This window comes from Ambystoma mexicanum, chromosome 1q, assembly GCF_040938575.1.
Source record: "Ambystoma mexicanum isolate Mex_15411 chromosome 1q, UKY_AmexF1_1, whole genome shotgun sequence".
In the NCBI taxonomy this organism is placed as follows: domain Eukaryota; kingdom Metazoa; phylum Chordata; class Amphibia; order Caudata; family Ambystomatidae; genus Ambystoma; species Ambystoma mexicanum.
The window spans coordinates 394,253,241-394,268,430 of record NC_090922.1 but is presented as its reverse complement, the minus strand read 5'-3'; the positions used below and the strand labels follow the sequence as shown (position 1 = coordinate 394,268,430).

Genomic DNA, 15,190 nt, shown 5'->3' with positions numbered 1-15,190 from the left:
CTCATCTCAGTACTTGAAAAGGGAGGGGGAGGCAAACAGTGTTGTTGGTTAGAAAAACGTTGGAATTCACCATCCAAATTACAATGAGCCAGAGTTGAGTGTAGCAAAGGTACATGGCTGTTACTAAAAGATATATTTGAAGGGTTATTTTTATGCAATATCCCCCTGCCTCCCTTGAGATTGTCTACCCTATCTGGTCTTCCCGTAGATAGCCACCCTCGGGGTCAGAGTCGGGGGGCTTTTGCCTTTCCCTGGCCACACAGGCAAAGCTTACCTCCAGGGAATCAGTGACGAGGCTATGAGATTTGTCACAAAACTCAAAACTGTCTTCTAGTGGTGAGTGGCTGCGATGGGCTGGGGACACAAAAAATCAAATGTGGCAGCCGCGGAAGGGCCTGGTGTGGCTGGAAATGCAGACTGTAAACTGGCAGTTCTTGTCTGTATTTCTAGCCACCTGATTGACTGAGCGCTCTTTCCCCGCGTGCAATTGCTAAATATAGCGTACAAATCTTTTATCAAGAAGGCTTTTTTGAGTCAACGCAGGGGTTAAAAGGAATCACATGACCGTACTCCTGTTCACACGAGATTGATTACCCAACAACCTCAGACACTGTTACGCTGGCGAGTTGTAGTGCATTCCCAAAGTAACATGGGCTCTTCCTTACTTGCGAAAACCTTAAGTTAATTCTGATACAGATGGAGAGGAAGTGTCCAACTATGATTAGGAATCAAAGAAGAAAAGCATATTACTGGGAAAACATGCTGTGCTGTACTCTCCACAGTTCAAAACATGAGGTGTTCGAGCATTGTGAATGAATGGCACAGGATTGCACAGGATTGCATACCACTTAAACTAAGGGGTTGAACATCAATATCACTAAAACATATATGGCATCAGGCCTTGAAAATTCCCACTAGACCTGCATGGTAGCAAATTCCTTCGTTTTCATACCTAAGTGAAATGCACTCGCCCCATGGTGATGGATGACACAATATTTACCAGTGCTTTCTGTAAATTGGTGCATGTCACCATAAGCACACTTTGTGTTTGATGCAATGCTGCCATCCAAAGGACAGCCATGCACAGTGAAACCTTTATCAAATAAAAGTTTCAAACATCCCCATACTCGCCATCAAGGTTGAGTGCCATGCTATTGGCACTCGCCCTTCATAAAATCTCCTCGCCAATGTGATTGGGCTAGTAGATTTTGTGAACCATGGCCCTGCCAAATTTGTAAATTTTAGAAAATAGTTATTTTCGTGATGTACAGAGCAGATTAGGGCCTTTTGATTAACTTGGGGTACTACACTTGTGCCAAACAGGGCTTGATTAAGAAAATAGTATTAATTTGCTCTAGATTAGGTGGTGTGATCCAGAGTTTTGTAAACATGCTTTTTGGGGGCGTGCATTATTACCAGCTGTGGAGGTATACAGTGTTCAAGATTGACCTGTAAGGTCTATTGGGCAGAACTATTGGGAGTTGGTACTATCCGCTCAAATCAAGTGTTCAAAAATCTGTTTTTCCTTACCTTATGGCTTAAATACAGCTACATTAAAATCCTGCTTATATTAGGTTAAAATCAGTGCTGTGCATCATTGTCAAATGTAGAAATTCTCTGACCAAAATCCTCCTGTTGCCAGGGCCGAAAACATTGCTGTCATTGAAGTATTGAAAGGTGATTCATCCGAATTGTAGGTATATATGAAAGGAACCCATTTTGATAGGCATCCATACTAAAATAAAAGTATGTCATGTCGATGATGAATGGTCGACCAGGATTATGTTGACGAGGTTCCAGAGTTATAATTAACATTTGCTTATCTTGATATTAAGAGCAGTTTGGGAGCTGACAGTTACATGAGCAATATTGAACACTTTGTTACTAAAATGCTAATTGGGAATATGCGACTGGGAACACTGCCCCTAGCCACGTTCTGTGAAGTTGGAAAAAGGGCACGGATGACAATTGCCCATATTGCTTTAGAGAATAGCGAGCATATGATGCATTCTGTGCTTGTTTATGTCCCCTATCATAGGGTGAGAAAATCTGGCGAAGAACAATATTTTGATCCCTTAACTTAAGGACTGTGAAATCTACCAATCTAACAATGTCACTTTTGTTGTAGCAAATTCTTTGAAGAGAGGTTGGGCATTGAGAGCCGGACCTTTTTAGATGCATCCTTGAGATAGTTGAATATTGCAGGAATGGTTGATGGGTTTCGGTAGGCATGAGCTGGACATTTTATCGCTGAATATTATTTCACTTTATTAAGGAATTATTTGTTTATATCATTGGTATAAGGAGTCTAGGGAAAGTTTATTCTCAGTTTCTGGTGATTGTTTGAGAAACAGTGAATGTGATTTCATGTGTAGAACAATGATTTTGCGTGGTTTCAGTATTGTTCATAATTCTATTGTAAACAGAATTGGTATTAAGGGCCTCATTACAAGTTTGGAGGTGGGGAAAAAAGTGGTGGTAATTCTGTTACCAACACTTTTCCTGCACCGACAAATTATAATTGTGCTCTTAAGTGTCATCCTTGGAAAATGAGTGAGTACCTAGGATTTGAAAGCAAACTGAGATAACTGTGAGTACCATTCGGGGGTGTGGGCTGCAACTATGGAGTGAAGTTGCTCTCTGGAGAGGCTCCCGAATGACCCATAAACTGAAGCTGGTCCTCACACTATGAGAAGCGCTTCGCCCGACAACTAACAGCCACAGGTGTCGGAACATGAGGGGTGGGGGAAATCTGCTGAGGTGGCTGGCAGAAGCGTGGTGCCGGAGAAAGCTGGCCCCAGGAATCTTGCGAGGACTTCCCAAGATGGCAGCCGCAACACTGAGCGCCCTCATTAGAATATGCAGACGCAGAGAGTACTGCGAACATACAGCAGAACATGGGGAGACAGCAGCGCACCAACCCGGACACCCGCGCAGCCTACCCTCTGGCCGGACACACCCTAATTGATACCGCTAGTGAAGCGCTGGGGCGACAGACCCTCCCAGTCCCTTGGTCCTTCCTCGCCAGGCCAACCGCCCCCTACCCTTTGACTACACCCAGCTGGTAGAGGTGCATCAACCGCAGGAGGCATCTGAGGGGCCATACGAACACTGGTGGGGGGGCTTGAGACACCCCCACAGACAGTAGCGGCGGGCTTCTGGGGGATAGCTGGAAAAGGGACTAGGACCACAAGCACCCGACTGCCGGAATCCTTGCGCTGGCGGACGAAGCTGCCCGGGACAACAAGAAGCCTTGCATTATCCCCAGGCACCCAGGACTTGCCACATGCAACGACGGAGGCAGCCACAAACCACAGTTGAATCTTTGGACGCCAGTTCTAAGGCGCCTAGCTTCTTTACGCTGCCCTATTGGGAGGAGCTGGGAGAGGGTGAAGCAGCCGGGCCTGAGCAGAGACAATACTGCTGGGCCATTGTTTGGTTTGTTACAAAGTTCAGGGGTTATCGTTGGAGTGGGGGGAGGGAAGCAAGGTGAGTGGGGCAGTGGAGGGAAGACACCGGCGGGTATTGTTAAGTCAATAAACAAGTGGCACCATGTGCAAGGCGGGAAGGTAATGTTAGGTTTAGGGACGGGCTGCAGTGTGATGACTATGATCGGGACAGACAATGCGTAGCTATGGGTGGGAACAGAGGGTTGGATTCACCTCAGGGCATGACAATAGGGCAATGGGGAATGTGTGGCCTGGTCCTTGAGAATTGCAATGGCATATAATGGGCTGCAGGTGATCACCTAGAACGTAAGGTGCCTTAACAATTATGTCAAGAGACTGAGGGTGCACACATACTTGATCAGGAAAGGCATCCAAGTGACAGTGTTGCAGGAAATGCACCTCACCACAGACAGACTGTACTGGTGAAGAAATGGGGAGGCAAAATGTATGTCTCACCCTACTCCGCGTACGCTATGGGAGTCATCTGGGTGGTGCCTACGGTCCCCTTCCGACTACTTCAACATAAAAAAGATGAGGGGAGACTGGTACTAGTACATGGGTTACTGGAAAACAGGGATGATTGCTTCAACAACACCTATGCCCCAAACCATGGTGCCATGACATTCTTTAAATCACTATACACTAAGCTACCTGTGTACAGAGCCTCCATATAGGTCTGGGATGGAGACTAACTGCACTGTAAACCCCATCCTTGACAGGTCAGACGGAAAACACAAGAAGCCAGCGCCGCTGGCCAAAATGATCTTGGTTTAATAGATGCCTGGAGGGACTCAAGATGGCCGCCGGCACTGAGTAGACGTGCCGACGGCGCTCTCCGGACCCAGCAGCATAGTGGTGCCCACCGCCCCTTTCACAGATGTCCTTGGCGATCAAGACGCCTCCCCGGAGAGTGAGGGGAGAGTGGAGAGTAACTTGGAGTCGGCGCAAAGCCTGGGCGGCATCCCTTGGCAGTCTCCGGTGTGAGGCTGTCAGTAGCCGCGAGTCCAGCCATGGAAGAGGTTGGAGGCTGCGGGTGCAGCCGTTGGTTGGGGCTTGCGAGGGGGAGCCGCAAGGCGACGCGGATCAGTGCTGGGGGCGGTTCGGAGCGGGACCCGCCATCTGTATTTCGCGCCGTGTGCTCTGCGGTGGACGGGAGAGGAGCCGCAGGGGAGTGATTGCGCGACCCCCCCCCCCCCTCGCGAGTGAAGAGCGGACGGAGTAGCAGAAGAGCCGTGGAGCAGCTCCGAGTCGGACCGGGGTGCTGTGCAAGGAGAAGGACGGAACCCAGAAGAAGATTGACAACAGTGAGGCGCCGCGAAGATAAGGCGGCAGCTGCAGTGATTTCTTTCCACGTCGCCATAATCGGAAAGAGCGGACACGGTGTAGGGGGAGCAGGCTGGGGGAAGTGTCTGCCTCCCATTCACTGCAGAGGATCCATTTGCAGAAGGGGGGGGAGTTTGGAGCATTGCCCCCTGGTGGAATTACCCCCCTGGCACCAGAAGCGGCGGTTGGAGGGAGGGAGGCCGCCTCACAGTGAGCCTGGATTGCGGTGCCGCGCGGCCCGCGTGGGACCCTGGGGACGGGCCCCTGGCGATACCCTTGCCTCCCCTCAGATACAGGTGCTCCTACTACAAGGGACGGGCGGGAGAGCGGCTCTCCCCCAGAGGGAACTGTGTGGACTTCAGTGAGGCGTTTGAAGGAGCCTGCCACGGGGGTAAGTGTAGTATGTGGTGCCCCGGGTAGTTCTGCGGTCCTACTGGAAGGGGAGCAGGGGGGGCTTCGGCCCAGCACCTCTGGCGACCTTAAGGATTTGAAGGGTCTCTTGCCTGTTTTTTTTTTTTTTTTCCTTCTTCACGACACTACGCACTGGCCCCCCGTGAGCTAAGCGGAGGGATACTTGGACTCTAGCTCATCCACGATCCCTTGTTTGGGTCCGGCAACACGGAGGGGACAGTGGGGACTGCTACAACATGGCCACCAAATCCAAAAGCAAAGGCGGGAAGGGGGCACCAGCCGGAGGTGACTTGGTTGGAACACTACCTGCAATTTGGCCAGCGCATACCCCAAGAGAGGGCCCTGGAGCAGCCCGGGAGAAGTCGGGCGAAGATGCAGATTAGGAGATGGGGGAGGAGCGCTCGATGATGACTAGACAGGAATTCTTGGGGGAGCTCCATGCCTTACAACTGAATTTACCCAAGACCTTTCAAGATCAATTTCAACTAATGAGAACAGATTTGAATGAGGCCCTGGGAGAGATAAGGCAGGAAACGCGCCAATTGGGGGAAAGGACAGATACCCTGGAAAAGGGCCTCCAACGCCGACGAGCTCAGGAGCTAGGGGAGCAATAGGACGCAACAGGCCGAAACCATGGAGCTGGTCGACTGTGGGAGAGAAGAAGAGGAAAAGTGGCAAAGATGGTATGAGGAGGCAAAAAGGAAATCCTAATGAAGAGCGGTGTAGTTATCCCAATGTCTTATAAATCTGACTCGAAAGGAGGGGCGGTGGGCCTCTAGAAGGAGAAATGAAGACATGGGTCGGAGGAGGAGCAACCATTTTGGATACGGAAAGGGCGGGGATGCCCGAGTTGGGAGTGGTGAGCAGGTGGGAAGGGGAGGGTCTTCCAGGGAGGGCGAGGATGGGTTTGGTGAGGGAAGGTGGAAGGGGGGGTGGGAAGGGGTGGGAAGGAGGCGAGTCATTCAAGGAGGAGAAAGGAGAGAAGACAGTTGTTCAGAGGAAGATCTCAGTCGTAACTATTAACCTCTTAAGTGGATAACGCATAATGTGCGTGGATTAAACTCTCCCCTGAGAAGGAAGAAATTGGAACTTTTTGTGAGAAAGGAGAGACCTGATATTATGGGACTCCAGGAAACACACTTACTATCCAAAGACCAGGGTCGGTTGAAGCTGAGAGGCTTTGATCAGATATTGCATGCCTCAGGTCACAGTAAAACGAAGGGGGTAGCACTGGCTATCCTGAACACAGTTAATTTCAGAGTGGAGGTGGTCACGAGAGATAAAGAGGGGAGATACTTGGTGGTTAGAGGGGAATGCCAGGATGCCCCTTACACAATAGCGGTGGTATACAGTCCCAACTCTGGTCAGGAGCAATTTCTACTGTTGGTGTTGAAAGTGTTGGAAGTACACTCCTGGGGGCAAATTGTCCCATTGGGAGACCTGAATATCGCCTGGGATGGGGTACGGGATAGAAGTGGTTACGGATCCAGGGGTGGAGGGGCAGTGCTGTCGGCAGAATTGAAAGATAAGATTAGGAACCTGGGGATGCGGGATGTGTGGAGGGAGATAAAGGGAAACGCGGAGGGGTATACCTTCCTATCTGGGGTCCATGGATCTCAATCTAGAATAGATTATATATGGGTCTCGGTTGGGCTAGTGGGTTATATTCGGGAGGTACAGGTAGGACCGATTGGAATAGCCGACCATAAGGTAGTATCAGTGGTGATGGATTTGGGTAGGAGGGGGAGGGGTGTGTGGGGCTGGAAGTTTCCTAGTGCGCTTTTGAGAGACCCGGTAGTTCGGGGAGAAATTGAGGAGAAGATTAAGACCTTCTTTGCTATAAATAGGCTGGAGGACACGGGAGAAGGGATACGGTGGGACGCCTTTAAGGCGACAATCGGAGGGGATCGAATTGCTGCATCCGCTTTTCGAGTGAAGCAGTTAAGAGCTTTGGAAGTACAATTGGAGTCGGAGGTTGAGGCAGCTAGGCATGCAGCAGGGGCAACTCCATCCCGGAAAGCCATGCGGGAATATAGGAAGGCGCTGGGCCAGTTAGAATTACTACGTACCAAGAAGGCGGAAGGGGCACTCCTAGCCTTGAGACAAAAGTATTACGCAAAGGCGAATAAAGCGAGTACGCTTCTGGCACGGCTATTTAGGGGAGCAAGGGCGAAAAATGCCATCACGGCCTTGAAACAATGGGGTGAGGGTAACTGAGAAGGAAGAATTGAAGGAGGCTATTGCAGAGTTTTATGACTCCCTTTATACGTCCCAGAACCCCCTTGGTGAGGCGCAAGATAGGTTTCTACAATCCGTCCAGCTGCGGGAAATAGATAGCGACTCGAGGGAAGCCTTAAACAGAGTAATCACAGAGGAGGAAGTAAGGGGGGTGGTCAGGGCTCTTCCAGTAAATAAAGCCCCCGGCCCAGACGGTTATACCGCTGCCTTTTATAAAAATGTTTATTACACATTAGCCCTGCAATTGACCTCCCTATTCAACATGTTTCGACGGACAGGTAAAATGTCCCCGTCGATGGAAGAAGCAAAGGTGACCCTCGTCCTCAAGCCGCATAGGGATCCAGAAGCGAGAACGGCTTACCGCCCCATTGCTTTGATTAATATAGATGCCAAGATTTATACTAAAATCTTGGCGAATAGGTTGAACACCATTTTCTCCTCTCTCGTGCATCCCGACCAGATGGGTTTTGTCAAGGGCCGGCAGACAGCAGATAACATCAGACGGGTGGCTCATTTAGTTGAAAAAATCCAAAGGACATCTACCCCAGCGGTTTTGGTGGCGCTTGACGCGGAAAAGGCCTTTGACCGTGTGGAGTGGCCTCTTCTGTTTCACGTAATGGAAACGATGGGCATTAGGGGAGAATTTCTCACGATGGTCCAGGCCAATTATCAAGCACCATCCATTAGAATAATGGTTAACGGGTCAGCTACTAGAAGGGTCAACTTACAGAGAGGGACTAAGCAAGGCTCCCCCCTATCCCCTATTCTCTATGCGCTGTACCTGGAACCCCTTCTGCAAGCGATTAGGGAAAAACCGGATATACGAGGCATCCCGTTTGGGTGGGGAACAACAGAAGGTCGCAGCTTTTGCTGACGACATGCTGCTGATGTTGACAGTGCCCAAAGAGTCGCTTCAGGTTAGCCTATCCCTATTGGAACGATTTGGGGAGGCCTCGGGTCTCAAGGTTAACGCTACCAAGTCAGAAATCCTCAATCTAATGTTTAGGGGACCAGAACTTGAGGATATGAGGGAAGTTACTCACCTATTGTGGAGTCTGGGTGGGATTAAATACTTGGGGGTAAAGATTACGGCAACAATCTCAGGGTGGTACTCAGCGAATTTTCCCCCGCTCCTTAGAGCAATTCGCAGTGACTTTCGTAGATGGCGGAGCCTTTAAGTGTCCTTGCTAGGGCGGATCGCAGCCGTGAAAATGGTTGCGCTGCCGCGGCTGCTGTATTTATTCCAGGCTATCCCGCAACCTTTTCCACCTAGCTTCTTTAGGGAATTGGGGACTCTGACGAGGGATTTCGTGTGGGACGGGAAAAGACCGAGAGTGCGGGGCGATTTGTTAATGGCATCTAGACAGGAGGGGGGCCTGGCTTTGCCGAATTGTCGGCGGTATTATGAGGCCACTCAGTTACAAATCGTCAGGGAATGGCTGTAGGGAGAAGAGAGCCAGCGAGAGAAAATTTGGGTGAGAATGGATAGAGCGGTAGCCCACCATTGTCTCTCGGAGGTCCTATGCCTCCCGAAGGAGCATAGGCCGCGGCACCTACATGAAAGCACTATCACCAAACTAATGGTGGACATCTGGGATGCCATGGTACGGGCCAAGGGAAATACTTCTTTCCCGTCTCCATTTAGGCTGCTATTTGGAAATGGTGATTTCTCACCGGGCTTGGAGAGGGGGGCTTTTGAGTGTTGGCAGGAAGGGGGATGTGGGAAGTTATGTGACATGTTCCGGGAGGGGGAATTGTTATCATTCGAGGACTGTAAGAGGGTTTTTGCAATACAGGAGAAGGAAAGATTGCGCTACGCTCAAATAAGACATTGGGTACTACATCCGGGAGTTAGGAAAGCAGCAACTAGGGAGCCGACAAAATTTGAAAGTTTTCTGCTGACCAATGACGTTGCAAAAGGCCTTATCTCCAATATCTATAAGATCCTGAATAGTTCTGAATCCGATGTTCAGTGGCCATATATGCAGAAATGGGAAAAGGCCCTAGGGAGGGAAATCAGTAGAGAGGAGTGGGAAAGTCTTTGGAAGAAGATACCCAAATGAGCCAGAGCCTCCCAGCTCCAAGAAGCATGGTATAAGCTCCTATTCCGATGGCACTACACCCCAGCCAAACTGCATAAAATGTTTCCCACGAGACCGGATGGGTGCTGGAGGGGGTGTGGGCAGGTAGGCACGGCAGAACATGTTTGGTGGCAATGTCCCAAGAATGCATCTTTTTGGGCCGAGGTACAAAGGGCGCAGGAAAGGCTTTTTGGCCCAGGAGACACACGGACCCTGATGCAGATCCTCCTGGGCGTCTGGGGGATCTTTGATGAGGGGAGAATGGGGGGTAGGGAGAAAGCAAGAGCAATTTTGACGCTGGCAGCCCTTTTGTTGATAGCCCAAAGATGGAGGAGCCCTGAGATTCCAAGGGTCAAGACTGGCTGCGGAAAGATTGGGACATAGTGGCCTTGGAGTGGGCAACATATGCCATGGAAAGTAGAGTGCAAAGCTTTGCTGCCGAATGGGGAGAGATTATGTCTTTTCTCAAGGATGACTACAGAGTGATATGGTGTTTCAGCGATTGAGACTTCTTGAGCTACAACAGGGTGAGGGAACTGTCAGGGAGAGGGAATATTAGGGATTTTTAATGCTTGTCCTGGGGAGGGGGTGCGGGGGCGAAATTTTCTTTCTTTTATTATTGCCTTGATGTTAAAATCTGAAAAGTTCAATAAAAAGAGTTTTCAAAAAAAATAAAATAGATGCCTGGAGAGAAACACATGGAAAAAAACCCAGGGATATTCACACTTCTCAGCCCCACACAGGGTACACACATGAATCGATTATATAGTTACAAGGAGAGCACATCTGGGAGAGTTCGCACAAATAGAATACATGGCCAGGATACTCGCTCATCATGCACCCCTCACAATAACATGGCAGAGCACACAACAAAGACCTAGAATTCCCAACTGGAGGTTGAGGGCGGAGGCGCTATTGGACGACACCTTCAGTGAATATCTGGAGGAACAGGTCGTAGATTACTTTGCCTCCAACGCAGGCAGTGTGTCTCAGGGCAGCGCCCTATGGGATGCATGTAAAGTAGTCCTAAGAGGAGCGGCGATGGGGAAAACAGAGGAGTGGGGGGCCTCAGGAAAGGAATACTAGACAGTTGGAGGCTATTGAAGAAGATATAGCCCTGAAGGGAAACATTGGTGTGGCGGCAGGGGAGGAACCTGCAGAGGTGATACAACTGAGGCAGACGTGCATAGGAGAATGGGAAAGACTAGGCAGACTGGACTTTACACAATACACACAGAGGCTGCAGGCAGAGGAAATACACATTAAATGGATTGGGAGCAGGAGGATGGAAAGAAACGGTTCAATCCTTTTCACAAAAATATCAATTTATTTTCATATATAACAAATATTTAGTGGTACTAAGCCAACATAGGCATTTAAAACCAAATTGTGCACATATAAATAATGATTCATACTCCATTCCATTTACTCCATCAGACATACTCGCTCATACATTATGAATGAGTCTGTCTGATGGTAGTACAATTTGGTTTTTAAATGCCTATGTTGGTTTAGTACCATTAAATATATATGAAAATAAATTGATATTTTTGCAAAAAGGGATTGAACCGTTTCTTTCCATCCTCCTGCTGCCTGTCCTTTTTTGTGTATACCAGACCTACTCCCAGGGGGATTTTATAAAGCATACATAGGCATGCTGGCCCCCAGACTGCTGGAGGTCTACACAGAGGCACATGATAGGGGGGTGTGTTGCCCGACAGCCTAAAAGATTCAATCATCATACCTATTCTAAAGCCAAGAAAAGACCCCCTGAGCTGCGGATCATACAGACCGCTATCGATGGTGAATCAGGACTGTAAAATTCTAACCTCAGTACTGGTCAATAGGCTTAAGAAAGTGATAGTGGGGCTGAATCATGTCGACCAGACTGGGTATGTCCTTTGGGGTAATACCACATGGAACCTGAGGAGGCTGCACCACATTCTAGATGGTGCAAATCAGAGGAAGGGAAGACTATGCCATTGCCTCACTGGACGCGATGAAGGCCTTCGACTTGGCTACTGGTCCCCCTAGAATGGTTTGGGATCAGAGAATCATAACTGGGATGGGTTAAACTAATTTACATGCGAACCATGGCAAGAGTCAAACAGGCAGAAAGGTCTCGGGAAACACTGGGAGGTACACAGGGGCACCAAGCAGGGGTCCCCAATCTCGCCGATGTTGTTTATTCTGGCGCTGGAGCCGCTGGAGGTGCTCCTCAGGAGAGACTACAGAGAAGCCAGGATAGCGATCAACCGGAAAGTGCATCCGATTTCCCTGTATGCTGACATGTTATTGTATATAAGCCAACCTGAAGACAGCCTAACGCTTCTCTTGGACAATATTGATCACTTTGCCACGCTCTCAGGGATCCAGATACACTGTGGGAAGTTCTGTCTGTTCCCGCTTGCGGACCTCTGAGGACTCTGAGTGGCATACCTGCCGCTGCTGGGCCTACAATGGGCAACCGACACCTTTAGATACCTGGGCATTAACGTGTGGCATAGCCCTGCAGACATGCATAACGACAATACAATGAGAGCCCCCGGAAGGGGTACGGAAGTCAATGGGGTTCTGGCAAAAACTAGCCCTTGGGATGCCGGGCAGAGCTGATCTCTTGAAGATGTTGGTACTCCCCCGCCTCCTATATCAATTCAATAACATTCCCTACAACATACCCAAAGCATTCTTTCAATAGGTAGACACACTAACCAGATCATTTTTGGGAGGGGGGCATGATTGCATTGAGCACCCGACGGGGAAGGCACAAAGAGGGCGGGATAAAAGTCCCACACTTTGAATGCTATTACCTAGCAGGACAGCTGTAATTCATAATAACTTGACTGGGAGATGAGGCCTCCCATGATACTGAGCTGCTACAGCCAATGCTGAAGCGACACTTCCTCAAGGAGATCCTATGGGTAGAGGGCATACACTTGACCAGACCCTCCGGACTTCTGAAACTGGGCAGGGAAATATGGTGCAGGGCATGGAAACTCCTAGGAACACCAGATCCCTGCTCAGTACACACCCCCCTGATAGGCATCATAGGATGATGACAGTACGTGCGACAGTGGGAAGACAAAGGAGTAGGTTCAGTTGGTTGGAGTTTGAAGGCTAACGGGCCCCTGCGTTAATTGGGAGGTTACTTGGTTGCTGTAATGTGACCTGCGTCCTGGCACATGGTTTGTCTGGGAACCAAAACTCAAAAGTTCCCAATGGAAAGGTTACTGGTTGGTTAGACAAACCTTGTTGTTTAATGGCGCTGGTGGGTCGTTGATAACCATATGTTGTGGCCGCGAGTTTAATTAGTTCAAAGGTATTGTAATAGAGGAGCCAGACTCCTGACTTGTTGTCATCAGTGAACGGTGTTAATGTTGTTACACAAGTAAAACAGAGGACCTAGTAATCGTTGCTAGGTACAGGTGAAAAAAAAAGCCAATGCGTTTCGACTGTAGTCTTTATCAAGGTAGGCAAAAAGTAGGTGGTCCTGTATAGGATTATATCGCCTAGTAGTGGTTTCCCCAATCCTAGTGGGCGGTTGGCTGGTTAGCCAGTCTGAGTGCGGTCGAGTGTTGCTTCGTGCTGGTTTGTCACCGAACCAGCACGGAGCAACACTCGACCGCATGGTTACTAGGTCCTCTGTTTTACATGTGTAACAACATTAAAACCTTTCACTGATGGCAACAAGTCGGGTGTCTGGCTCCTCTATTGCAATACCTTTGAACTAATTAAACTCACGGCTACAACATATGGTTATCAACCACCCACCAGCGCCCTTAACCAACAAGGTTTGTCTAACCACAAAGACAAAGGAGTAGCCACAGTGGGGGACCTACTGCGAGAGGATAACATTCTTGACTTCCATACCCTAGTCAGTGAACATGACATCCACATGGGCCAATTCCTGCTGTATATGGGAATGACCCAAAAGATCAAGAGGAAATGGGAGAACCCACAGGCGCTGATTGTGACAAATGACAACCTACTTGACGCTATGCATGACATCTCAGAAGGAGGGCGCATGGTCTCCGGACTGTATGACGTGCTCCTGGGAGTCTTGAGCGCGACAGGGTTGAAAGAGAGGGTCAAATGGGAAATGGACATATGAAGGGCATTCACAGACGCAGAATGGGGAAGGGTACTCGCATACACCAGACAGGTCTCTAGAAACGCCAGATTCAGAACCACACAACTGTGTAACACACAGGGCATACATGACCCCACACAGGCTATCACACATGACAGGGAAAGGGGCCCAGGTCTGTCCGAGGTGCACACAGGAGGGGGCAGACATGATGCACATGTTTTGGAGGTGCCCCGGATTCAGAAATTCTCGGGGGAAGTGATGGGAAGTGCTAAGAAGGGAGGCATTGAAATGCACTTGTGGCCCCCAGAGTATTGCCTGTTGGGGTTATTCCCGAGGGGCAGAGGTCAACATGCGCACATCACTAAAATGAAAGATTTTATCTGCATACTTGCGAAATGTAGGATAGCAATGGCCTGCAAGGCGGCAGAGGGCCCGAGCACTGCAGTGTGGTTTTGTTGGTTAATGAAAATTAATAAAAATAAATTTTAAAAAACTGAATATCCTTGTGTTTAATGGCAAGAGCTGATTAAATGATAGCAATATGTTATGTTACATAAAGGTATAAAGCGCAAAGTTCACCGAAAGGGTATTTTAGCGCTAATCCCTGTCAAATAATGTGAGTACGAGACACAATGATGCTTGAACCTGATAATATGATGGCACTAGCCAACAAATACCAGTACAATGTCAATACAAAAAAACAAAACTATTGAGTTTTCTGACGCTTGTTATTTTTATTTCTGTTGAGCTCATTGGCACCAATTTTTCTCCCTTTTATATTTTGGCTAGAAAATACAGCGATTCACCTAAAGGGACAATACAGCTCTTATGTGCGTTGTAAAGGATGGCATTACAACTGGTGTCTATTTTAACATTGACTATGGATATTCTTTTTTAAATTCCTTTTACTATTGAATTTGAAAAGAATTAAAATTGACCTGCATTCTCTATTGTCGTAGATTGCTGATTCCTGAATGTTGTGATCTGATTTAATCTCTAGATTACCCCACCACCTGTAATCTAATGCAGCATAAGGAACTGGCCTAATTCCATATGACTAAACCAGATTATGCTGTCCTATCAGATTACATGGGATAGAAGTAGGCATGCTTAACAGGGCTAGAATGCCATAGTCCCGTCCATTCAGGAATTTACGGTCATGGAAGATGATGCTGTACTGCACTGGTTGCCATGCCTTCAAACTGAATTGGTGATTTTATCTGTTAACTAAACATGGTATTTTTCTCAAATAAACACAAGCATAGCTGATAACTTTCAAAATAAATATTTTTTTAAGGTGTCATTAAAATGGCTAATATATCACCATGCGGCCACTTCACAGCAGTGAAGTAAACTTGTAGTTATGTTTTAAGCAAACATTGTCATGTTATGAGAACCAGAAAGCAGAAGTTAACAGATTGGCCTATTTGCTGACTGCATCTAAGATAATTTGCCCAAATATCCTGGCAAGGATATCAAGATTCCTTCAATAAGTGACCAATTTTGTGTGTGCACCATCTGCTGTTTCATAAATGAAATATGCTACAGTATATTGTTTTTGTTTACACATTACAAAGGACAACAAATCTTGCATGAAT

General features: G+C 48.3%; 1 protein-coding gene across 2 annotated transcripts in view; it reads left to right on the top strand.

Moving 5' to 3' along the window:
* Positions 1-15,190, top strand: part of RPGRIP1L (RPGRIP1 like) — a 1,574,704-nt gene that overhangs the window by 83,909 nt on the left and 1,475,605 nt on the right. The window lies entirely within an intron of this gene.